This window comes from Triticum aestivum, chromosome 3B, assembly GCF_018294505.1.
Source record: "Triticum aestivum cultivar Chinese Spring chromosome 3B, IWGSC CS RefSeq v2.1, whole genome shotgun sequence".
Classification (NCBI taxonomy): domain Eukaryota; kingdom Viridiplantae; phylum Streptophyta; class Magnoliopsida; order Poales; family Poaceae; genus Triticum; species Triticum aestivum.
This window is the reverse complement of record NC_057801.1, coordinates 813,334,696-813,347,262: the sequence shown is the minus strand read 5'-3', so window position 1 is coordinate 813,347,262 and position 12,567 is coordinate 813,334,696. Positions and strand designations below refer to the sequence as shown.

Here is a 12,567-nt window from a genome sequence, read left to right as displayed (position 1 = left end):
AGACGTCCGACTGTGGCATTTCTTTTAAAGCCCTTTCTGCGATGTCGCTCAGACGTCCGACCGTGGCATTTCTTTTAAAAGCCCTTTATGTGGTGTCGCTAGGATGCCCGACTGTGGCATCATTTTCCTTATTTTTATTTGTTCACCTTTCGAGGTGTCGCTTCAGACACCCGATCGGTCCTTATTTATGTCTGTGGAATTTCAGGCGGACTACCGCCGTTTTCCCTTTTTACTTACCCGTTATGCCAAATTTATTTATTGTGCATTAAGGGATTAATCATGTTGCATCCATGCATGCATTTGTTATATCTTACGTCCGAACTGTCTTGCGAGTACTTTCAAAGTACTCACTGGCTTGTTGATTTGGCCAGATGCTGACGAAGGCGATCTCATGGATGAAGAATTCGATAGCGAGTCCGACACTTAGAGGAGTCCCAGTCAGTCTCGTGCGACCCTGGATTTGGCCACTGTTTTATATCCGCTTCCGCTACCAAATAAATTTATCGAGCCTCACCCCGACGTTCGATGAAATGATATTCTTAGAGTCTTGTATTTCCTTCCCCGCTGTGCTTTTCCACCACCAACCTATCCATGAGTCAGTAGTATGTCTCCACACCACTGTGTCCTGTCCACCATTATGTATGATTATTGGCGTGCTTGTAATGATTTGGTTGAGCAGCCGCAGTTCAACCCTGTAATATATTTTATGCTACTGGCTTATTGTATCAAGAAATTGTCTACCAGTGAGGAGGATTTCTCTGATACTGGACTCAAAAGACTGGTTTATCAATAAATATTTTTATTGGAAAACCGGTCTTGACAGTTTGTCCCACCAACCGGGACTAAAAGGTCCAAACGAACCGGGTCCAATGGCCCACGTGGCCCAGCCGGCCCCCGGGGCTCACGAACCGGGTCCAATGCCACCATTGGTCCCAGTTCTGGATGGAACCTGGACTAATGGGCTGACCCGACCTGGACCAATGCCCCCTTTTCTAGTAGTGTGTGGGTCTACCTGTACCCCGCCTCCTGACAGATTGACCCATTTGCACTTAAACAAAGGGACCTTAAAATCATGTCTGTAGTCAAGTTCCCATATGTCCACTATGTAGCAATAATATGTGTCCTTTCCCCTCTCGGTTGCTGCATCAAAGCGGGCACCGCTGTTATGGTTGGTGCTCTTTTGATCTTGGGCGATCGTGTAAAATGTATTCCCATTTATCTCGTATCCTTTGTAAGTCAATACAGTCGAAGATGGTCCCCTAGACAACGATTACAGCTCAGCACAAACAGTGTTCTCACCTCTGAGACGTGTTTCCAACCAACTACTGAAAGTCCTGATGTGTTCACTTTTAATCCAGTCGTCGCACCGCTCCGGGTGTTTGGAGCGCAGACTGTTCTTGTGTTCATCGGCATACAGGGTCACCAAGGTAGAGTTCACTAGTACTGTGTAGTGTGATTGAGACCAAGAATATCCGTCCCAGCATATTATTGAGTCCCCTCCAAGCGTGCCTTTTCCAATCAGTCTCCCCTCATACCGTGATTCAGGGAGACCTATCTTCTTAAAGCCAGGAATGAAGTCAACACAAAATACAATGACATCCTTTGTTTGATGGCCCATGGAGATGCTTCCTTCTGGCCTAGCACGGTTACGGACATATTTCTTTAGGACTCCCATGAACCTCTCAAAGGGGTATATATTGTGTAGAAATACGGTGCCCAGAATGACAATCTCATCAACTAGATGAACTAGGACGTGCGTCATGATGTTGAAGAAGGATGGTGGGAACACCAGCTCGAAACTAACAAGACATTGCACCACATCACTCCTTAGCCTTGGTATGATTTCTGGATCGATCACCTTCTGAGAGATTGCATTGAGGCATGCACATAGCTTCACAATGGCTAATCAGACGTTTTCCGGTAGAAGCCCCCTCAATGCAACCGGAAGTAGTTGCGTCATAATCACGTGGCAGTCATGAGACTTTAGGTTCTAGAACTTTTTCTCTTGCATATTTATTATTCCCTTTATATTCGACGAGACGCCAGTTGGGACCTTCATACTAAGCAGGCATTCAAAGAAGATTTTCTTCTCTTCTTTGGTAAGAGCGTAGCTGGCAGGACCTTCATACTGCTTTGGAGGCATGCCGTCTTTTTCGTGCATACGTTGCAGGTTCTCCCGTGCCTCAGTTGTATCTTTTGTTTTCCCAAACACGCCCAAGAAACCTAGCAGGTTCACGCAAAGGTTCTTCGCCACGTGCATCACGTCGATCGAAGAGCGGACCTCTAGGTCTTTCCAGTAGGGTAGGTCCCAAAATATAGATTTCTTCTTCCACATGGGGCGTGTCCCCCAGCATCACTCGAAACAGATAGTTCGTCGGGACCCTTTCCAAAGATTACGTGTAAATCATTGACCATAGCAAGTACGTGATCACTGGTACGCATGACGTGCTTCTTCCGGTGATCTGCCTCGCCTTTGAAATGCTTGCCTTTCTTTCGACATTGATGGTTGGTCGGAAGAAATCGATGATGGCCCAGGTACACATTCTTCCTGCATTTGTCTAGGTATATACTTTCGGTGTCAGCTAGATAGTGCGTGCATGCGTGGTATCCCGTGTTTGTCTGTCCTGAAAGGTTACTAAGAGCGGGCCAATCGTTGATGGTTACAAACAACAACGTGTGCAGGTTAAATTCCTCCTGTCTGTGCTCATCCCACGCACGAACACCGTTTCCATTCCACGGCTATAAAAGTTCTTCAACTAATGGCCTTAGGTACACATCAATGTCGTTGCCGGGTTGCTTAGGACCTTGGATGAGAACTGGCATCATAATGAACTTCCGCTTCATGCACATCCAAGGAGGAAGGTTATACATACATAGAGTCACGGGCCAGGTGCTGTGATTGTTGCTCTGTTCCCTGAAAGGATTAATGCCATCCGCGCTTAAACCAAACCATACGTTCCTTGGGTCACGTGCAAACTCAGCCCAGTACTCTCTCTCGATTTTACACCACTGCGATCCGTCAGCGGGTGCTCTCAACTTCCCGTCTTTCTTACGGTCCTCACTGTGCCATCGCATCAACTTGGCATGCTCTTTGTTTCTGAATAGTCGTTTCAACCGTGGTATTATAGGAGCATACCACATCACCTTCGCAGGAACCCTCTTCCTGCGGGGCTCGCCGTCAACATCACCAGGGTCATCTCGTCTGATCTTATACCGCAATGCACCGCATACTGGGCATGCGTTCAAATCCTTGTACGCACAGCGGTAGAGGATGCAGTCATTAGGGCATGCATGTATCTTCTGCACCTTTGGAAGCTTCTTCTTCAATATTTTCAGTAGCTTCTGAAATCCTTTGTCAAGCAGAGCATTCTATGCCTTCCACTGCAGTAATTCCGGTACGGTACCCAGCTTTGTGTTGCCATCTTCGCAATTGGGTTACAACCCTTTTTTGTGATCGTCTAACATGCGATGGAACTTCAGCTTCTCCTTTTCACTTTCGCATTGCGTCTTTGCATCGACAATGACCCGGCCGAGATCATCATCATCGGGCACATCGTCTGGTTCCTCTTGACCTTCAGTAGCTTCCCCCGTTGCAGCATCATTGGGCACATCGTCTGGTTCCTCTTGATCTTCAGCAGTTCCCCCGTTGCAGCATCACTGTATTCAGGGGGCACATAGTTGTCATCGTCCTCTTCTTCTTCGCCGTCTTCCATCATAACCCCTATTTCTCCGTGCCTCGTCCAAACATTATAGTGTGGCATGGAACCCTTGTAAAGCAGGTGGGTGTGAAGGATTTTCCGGTCAGAGTAAGACTTCGTATTCCCACATTTAGGGCATGGACAACACATAAAACCATTCTGCTTGTTTTCCTCAGCCACTTCGAGAAAATTATGCATGCCCTTAATGTACTCGGAGGTATGTCTGTCACCATACATCCATTGCAGGTTCATCTGCGTGCATTATATATAATTATGTGTGTCAAAAGTAAGAAAATCAGACAAGTATCTATGTAGAGTAAGAAAATCAGACAAGTCTCTATCTAAAGTAAGAAAATCATAAAGAAGATAAGAACAAGAGGTTTACCACGGTGGTGCCGGCGACGAGATCGGCGCGGTCGATCAATGGCGGTGAAAACGGGGACGGGGCGTGACAGACCGCTAAATCTAGACAAATCTCGAGAAAAATGGAGCTCCGAGGTCGAGCTTCGAGAGGAGAAAGCTTAACTAGAGTGGCTCGGGCATTTCATCGAACACCTCATGTGCATAGGAGGTGAACTAGAGCACCCAAATGCCCTCCCCTCGCCGGCCAAAAAAAACAGAGTGCTCAGCCGCGGCGATGGGTATATATAGTCAACCTATTTGTCCCGGTTCGTGGCATGAACCGGGACTAAATCCCCCCTTCTATACCGGTTCATGGCACGAACCGATACCAATGGCTGTGGGCCAGGAGCGTGGACCATTGGTCCCAGTTCGTGCCTAGAACCGGGACAAATGGATTCAGACGAACCGGGACCAATGCCCACGAGGCCCCGGCTGGCCACCTGGGCTCATGAACCGGGTCTAATGCCCCCCATTGGTCCCGGTTCGTGAAGAACCGGGACTAATGGGTTGGCCAGGCCCGAACCAAAGCCCTGTTTTCTATTAGTGATGGTTAGTTTGCTGAATAATCATGATCAGAATAGTGCTATGAGCTTCTGATATGTTCGTTTAGTCCATGGTATAGTTGACCCGGTATTGTTCTTATGATTAGTGAAGCATGTTACCTGAGTGCATTTGCATGGCATATCATGACACCGATCATTTGGTCGCTGGGTTTGCATTTTGCTAGTTTGCCATCTTTGCTTTGATCTAATTGTGAGCTGGTGTATGCTTACCTGGTTATGTATCCCGTCCTGGAACTGCCTAAAACTATTGTAATGGGAATAGTTTAAAAACCCTGATTGATCCTTTTATGACGGCTACTCTCCGGTTGCCGCTGAGCGCTGTTAACAGTCTATATTTGTGGTTTGCCTTGGCTTGAATAAAAGTTGGGATGGAAGGAAACCCCTTTCGGTTCAAAAAAAATAAATATTTGCGAGGGTGGTGGATCTCGCAGGCACGCAGTCCTCTGCTGGCGAGCCGATGGCCAGAAACTCACCCACCCACAGCTTAGACCAAGTACTGTTTCCTTTCCTCTCATGACGTCGTTAGTAGGGCTGGATTGCATTAGTGGATGTATGGCAGGCCCATTTGGCACAGTCCAGTCATTCATGCCGAGTTGGTAGTTGGCACTGCACCCGTGGCCCCGTCCTGCCTACTGACTTTCCAGCTGGGCCTTCTCCTCGACGTGCACCTGGCAGGGGACGACGAACATGGTCCAAAGCGACGTGCTGCCTCTCCTCTAAGTGGTCACAGGGCAACCTGTGCTCTCCATTGTCCGTAAGACTGTGACCACGTTACATACTACTCCCTCCGTTCGTAAATATTTATCTTTCTAGAGGTTTTAATAAGTGACTACATACGAAGCAAAATGAGTGAATCTACACTCTAAAATATGTCTACATACATCCGTATGTTGAGTCCATTTGAAATGCCTAGAAAAACAACTATTTGGGAACGGAGGGAGTACTACATAAATGTCGACATGCAGTGACTGTGACCACGTTACATAAATGCACTTTTGACAGCAAGAATCCCGGTCGATGGATGGATTGGTTTCTAGTGGTAGCAGCAATTAATATTGTGTGGCCATCTACTCCCTTCGTTCGGAATTACTTGTCGCAGAAATGGATGTATCTAAATAGATACATTCATTTTCGAAACAAATAATTCTGAACGGAGGGAGTACCTATTTTGGACTCTTTTCCGTGGCGCACGTACATATACATAGGCATATTCTCCTCTGTTAATCAGTGGGTACCATCCATGGCTAGCTGATGGCCAACGCCCACCCACTGCTTAGACGGAAGCTAGACCAACGACACTGAATAGGAAACCAAGGGAATACTGGATTACATGGTGATCAGTTTTTTAGGCTATCTCCGTATCACTCTAATATAGTACTATGTCTGTATCAAAATATAATATGTTTAGCCTGAAAAACTGGCCTAAAACATCTTATTTTGATATGGTGGTAATTGCTTGTTTTATTAAGATAAAACGGTAGGGCTCTCCGTCTACTATAGTAGCTTCTTTCTTTTAAGAGAAAACACTCCGGCCTTGCTTCATATATTTTATTAATTTGTGCTCCCTCCGTCCGAAAATACTTGTCATCAAAATGAATAAAAAGAGATGTATCTAGAATTAAAATATGTGTGGATACACCCTCTTTTATCCATTTTGATGACAAGTATTTCCGGACGGAGAGAGTAAATAGGTAATAAAATTGCTTCTTTCGTCTACTAGTGTATAGTGTGTCCGGTTTAGTCAAAGCACGACTTTAACCTGTCATCAGCCTATATATATACTGGACTGTTGTTGTCGTTGTTTATATATTCTGCTCTTCTCAATCAACCAACTAATCAGTTAACTGATAGCGTAGGTACGACAAGATCCAAGCTCATTTGATTATGGGTGAAAGGTTGATGGATTCATATGCCTCGTCGGCACATATGTGTCACCCTACTTAAAAGCAATCTCATGTCATGTTCGATAAATAGTGCTTTTATTAACCTAACATGTAGCATCGAGCGGATATAAGCATATTGATCCCATGTCATTTGGAATTTTTGTCCTCTAACCTAAAAACTAAAGTACTATTTCGACCCCACTTAGTTGCAGTACGTATTATGATGCTGCCGTCAGCTTGTTCATTTTCCAAGGACGCTGAACATAAATTGAAATCTGAACTCAGGGACCAGATACACCTCCTCTGTAATCATGCGAGACACTCATCATAAGCATCTTTGAATTTTCAATGTGCTTCTTGAGATTGATAAATCACCTTGGCTGTTGATCAACAGTTTCACACTTTAATTTCCATTTTTTTTCCTTGAATGTTTTGGTGTGATTTACCCTTTTTTTTAATCCATTAATCTTAAAATCTTTTTTGTTTGTTTCACATGATTTTCTACAGTTTAATTAGTGTAATACTACTGTTTTATAAGAAGACCGCCTGGAAACCAAGCAAATCAAACATGAATCCACCAAACGGTGAACCAGTTGAAAATCTTTCTTTGTTTTATTGGAAAGACTTGTACATGCTGTTTTCCCAAGAAACATACAAAATTGTTTTGCAAGCTATGTAAGAATAATAATTATAGGACATGAGGGAGAAATATGAAACTCATAATGATGAATTTGATCAAGAGAGGTGAAGCTCCATTAAAATCCAAATAAAGACAAAATACAAACAAAATTAAGGATGTGCCTTCGTAGATCATTGTGAACCATAATCACATTCAATATTCTGAAAAGTAATCATTGCTACCAGTTGTGCCTTTCCTATGTCATTTGGAATGTTTTTCCTCTAACATAAACTCTAAATGCAATTTCGACCCCACATAGTTGTAGTACGAATCATGACGTTCTAGTTGTCTGCTCCTTAATTTCCAAGGACACTGCACATAAATGGAAATCTGGACTCGTCGACCAGATGCACCTACTTTGTAATCATGCGAGAGACACGCAATATATTAAGTGGATTTGAATTTTAAGTGAGCTTCTTGAGATTCATAAGTTTCCTTGCTTGTTGCTCAATATAAGACAATAAGTTTTGGGGAACCAGCACAACCCTCTAGGGGTGGCTTATCTCATTATATATAATGGTTGTGTTACAATATGTATCATATACGTACATAGGTACAGAAGCTATACATAGTCTAACACCCTCCCTCAATCTTAGCCACTTTCTAAAGAACTGAGAAGGGTAAGATTGCGCCTACAAGCCTCAAACTGTGGCAGCGGTAAAGGCTTAGTGAAGATGTCTGCAAGTTGATCCTTAGATGAGATAAACTTGATCTGGAGTTGCTTCTGTGATACACGTTCCCGTACAAAGTGATAGTCAACTTCAATGTGTTTCATTCGGGCATGAAATACTGGATTTGCAGAAAGGTATGTAGCACCGATGTTATCACACCAAAGAATAGGAGGCTGTGGTTGAGACAAATCCAACTCCTGAAGCAAAGACTGCACCCAAATAATCTCTGCAGTAGCATTAGCCACAGCCTTGTACTCAGCTTCAGTACTGCTATGTGACACAGTAGCCTGTTTCCGAGCACTCCAGGCGATCAAATTAGAGCCAAAGAATACTGCATAACCCCCCGTGGATCGCCTGTAATCTGGGCTACCAGCCCAATCTGCATCAGAGAAGGCCGAAAGGACCCGAGAGGAAGTCGGCCGAATATGCATACCAAATGTCAGGGTGAACTGAACATAACGAAGAATGCGTTTAACAGCAGCCCAATGAGTATCTCTGGGAGCCTGAAGATACTGACAAACCCTGTTAACAGCATAAGAGATATCTGGTCTCGTGATCGTCAAGTACTGAAGTCCACCAACAATGCTCCTGTACTCTGTGGCATCCGCAGGAGACAAAAGCTCACCATCAACAGCTGTTATCTTGTCGGTAGACGACATGGGTGTGGTGGTCGGTTTGCACTTCAGCATGCCAGCTCTCTATAACAACTCCAAGGAGTACTTCTTCTGCGTAAGGACAAGACCAGTAGCACGAGAAGTGACCTCAACTCCAAGAAAGTAGTGAAGCTTCCCAAGATCTTTGACCGCAAAATCAGCACCAAGAGAGCAGACAAGAGCATCAGCAGCATACTGAGAAGAGCTGACAAGGATAATATCATCGACATATACCAAAAGATACATAGTGACTTCTGGCTTCTGTAGAAGAAATAAATAAGTGTCAGCAGTAGACGGCACAAACCCATGAGCACGAAGGGCAGAGGCAAGGCGGGCATGCCAGGCACGAGGAGCTTGCTTCAAACCATATAGTGCTTTGGAAAGACGACAGATATAGTCAGGACGATCAGGATTAGAGAAACCAGGCGGCTGTTTCATATAAACCTCTTCCTCCAAAAATCCATGTAGAAAAGCATTCTGCACATCAAGTTGACGAAGTGACCAACCACGAGAAACAGCAATGGAGAGAAGAAGCCGAATAGTGGTAGGCTTGACGACAGGACTGAAGGTGTCCTCATAGTCAAGACCATGACGCTGCCGAAAACCGCGAGCAACAAGTCGCGCTTTGTAACGCTCAATAGATCCATCCGAATGCTTCTTCACTTTGAATACCCATTTTGAGTCAATAACATTTACCCGTGGTGGTGGAGGAACGAGAGTCCATGTCTTGTTACGAAGAAGAGCATGAAACTCCTGCTCCATAGCCTCTCGTCAATGTGGAATGCGCAGGGCAGCCTGATATGAGCGAGGCTCAGAAGATGGATCCGCAACAGCAGCAGCCAAACAAGCAGCCAACCAAGCAACCATACCATCCTTACGTTCCTTAGGTTTGAAAATGCCATTGCGACTGCGTGTATGTGGTCGGGACACAGGAACCACCGAGGTCGACGGAGCAGCCTGCAACGGGCTGGAGGACGGCGACATTGATGAGTGAGCCGGTGACGAGGAGCCAGTCACGGTAGCCTCGGACTCGGTTGGCGAAGAAGGCCGACCCACCGGCGAAACCGGCAGAGCAGACGAAGCAGCTGGCGACTCCGGCATCACAGACCGGGCCGATGGCGAGCTCGGCATAGTGGGCCGTGGCGCGGCCGGTGTCGCGGTCCGATCCGCTGATGAAGGCGACGTGAGGACCCGAGCCGCGGGCGAAGACGGCGTGACGGGCCGAGCCGCAGGCGAAGACGGCGTGACGGGCCGAGCCGCGGGCGACTCGGCGGCCGCTGGCGAAACGGACCGAGCAGTGGAGATGCTCGGCGCGACGGGCTCGTCGGGTGACCATGCATGGGCACGCGAATCGATGCCATGCAACATAGGGCGATCGACGTGCCCACCAGAAGACGACGATGATGATGGTGAATCCTCCAACAGCTCCAAACGAGCTCCACGTCTGGTTCCTGCACCATGGTTAGGTAACAGCAAAGGAGAGTATGCAACATCATCAAATTGGTCAGAAGCAACAGAGGATGAATGCAGGGATGGTGGTTCGACAGTGGACACAGGAAGGTTGGCAAAGGGAAAAACATGCTCAACAAACACGACGTCCCGAGATATATAGACACGATTAGTGGGAACATGAAGACATTTGTAACCTTTATGAAGAGAGCTATAGCCAAGAAAAACACACTTCTTAGAACGAAACTCAAGCTTGCGCTTGTTATATGGACGAAGATGCGGCCAGCAAGCACACCCAAATACCTTGAGAAAGGTATAATCAGGTTGTTCATTAAGGAGAACCTCAATGGGAGTCTTCATGTTTAAAACACGAGTAGGAGTACGGTTGATGAGAAAGCATGCAGTGGTGAAAGCATCACTCCAAAACCGAAACGGAACAGATGCATGGGCCAAAAGAGTAAGACCAGCTTCAACAATATGACGATGCTTACGTTCGACTGAACCATTCTGCTGATGTGTATGTGGACATGCTAAACGATGAGCTATCCCAAGCGACTGAAAGAAAGAGTTGAGGTTGCGATACTCGCCCCCCCCCCAGTCTGACTGGACATGAACAATTTTGTGCTTGAGAAGACGTTCAACATGTTTTTGAAACTGAACAAAAATATCAAACACATCAGATTTGCGTTTAATAAGGTAAAGCCAGGTAAAGCGACTATAAGCATCAACGAAACTGATATAGTAATTATGACCACTGACAGAAGTCTGAGCAGGACCCCATACATCTGAAAACACAAGTTCTAAAGGATGTTTCACCTCACGACTGGACTCCGAAAAAGGAAGTTGATGACTCTTCCCCTGCTGACAAGCATCACACACTGCTACATCTTTATGACTAGACAAACTAGGAAGCTCATGACGACGCAAAATATGACGGACAATAGGTGTGGTCGGGTGACCAAGACGAGCATGCCACTGTGACGGAGAGACCCGAACTCCACTGAAAACACGAGCGACACCAGGATGCTCCAGACGGTAGAGGCCCTGGCACAACCGCCCACTAAGAAGAATGTCCCTCGTGCCCTGATCCTTAATAAAAAGATCAAAAGGGTGAAATTCACAAAGCATATTATTATCACGTGTGAGTTTAGGAACTGAAAGAAGATTACGGGTCACAGATGGAACTTGAAGAACATTGCGAAGCTGAAGACTCCTATTGGCATGTCTAGTGAGAAGAGATGCTTGACCAATATGAGAGATGTGCATACCTGCTCCATTGGCGGTGTGGATCTTGTCGGAGCCATGATAGGGTTCACAAGTGTGAAGCTTCCCCATCTCGCTGGTTAGATGCTCTGTCGCCCCAGAGTCCATGTACCAGTGTGGATCGATGGAGTAGGACTGAGTGTGTCCCTGTTGCTTCTGCGGCGCGGGACGATCAGCCATGGCGACCTGACGGGCATTGTTGCGTGTATCTTTGCCGTCATTGCCAAGACCAAGGAAGCTTCGCTGGAAGCGCTTATGACACTTGGAGGCCCAGTGCCCATCGCGGCCACAAAGCTGACACACACGTGGACCGCCAGCCCCCGGTAAGGTCGCAGTAGGTGGGGGGGCCGAGGCGGGCGACGGTGGCAGCCCCAAGGGAGACCGGGGTGATGAAGAAGAGCGGCCACCCTTGGTGGCGGCGTTGGCCGAGAGGGAGCCAGTGCCCCTGGTGCGGCGAGTCTCGACCCGTTGCTCAGTGAGAAGGAGCCGAGAGAAAACCTCGTGTGCCAGCATGGGTGTCGAGTTGCCCCGCTCGTTGATGATCTCGACTAAGGCATCATGCTCCTCATCAAGACCATTGACAATAAACGAGTTGAACTCGGAGTCGGTGAGGGGCTGTCCAATGGAGGCCAATGTGTCGGCGAGGCCCTTGACCTTGTTGTAGAACTCAGTGGCAGTGGAGTCAAGCTTCTGACACTCTCCAAGCTGACGACGGAGTGCAGAGACACGAGCCTGGGACTGCGCTGCAAAGGTGCGCTCAAGGATGGTCCAGGCCTCATGAGACGTCTTCGCGAAGACAACAAGGCCGGCAACTGCCGGCGAGAGCGACCCCTGGATGGGGGAGAGGTTCGCCTGGTCCTGCCCCGTCCAGACGCGATGGGCCGGATTGTAGACCGGACCGTGCACGCTGTCTACCAGCGCGGGTGGGCAGGGAAGCGATCCGTCGACGTAGCCTAGCAGGTAGTGACTCCCCAAGAGCGGGAGAACCTGCGCACGCCAGAAGATGTAGTTGTCGGCGGAGAGCTTGATGGTGATGAGATGACCGAAGTGAAACGGCGGCGGCGAAGACAATCCCATCGAGGAGGCTGCCTGGGGTGCAAACACCATGGAGGCAGCCGGAGGCACCGAAGCCGATCCGGGAGGAGGCGGGACCGCAGCCAGGGCGGGCGCCGCAAAGGTCGCGGCCGGTGCGGACGCCGCAAGGCCCGCGGCCGGGGCGGACGCCGCCAACCCCGCCAGCGGGGCAGTGTGATCCGCTTGCGGCAGGAGCGGCGGGACGACGCCTGCGGAGTCCGCAGCGGACGGC

At 47.7% G+C, this 12,567-nt stretch overlaps 1 pseudogene; it reads left to right on the top strand.

Annotated features, from left to right (window-relative positions):
* Positions 1–4,335: 4,335 nt before the first annotated feature.
* The window catches only part of LOC123067982 (protein DETOXIFICATION 40-like), a 36,186-nt pseudogene continuing 27,954 nt past the window's right edge, over positions 4,336–12,567 (top strand).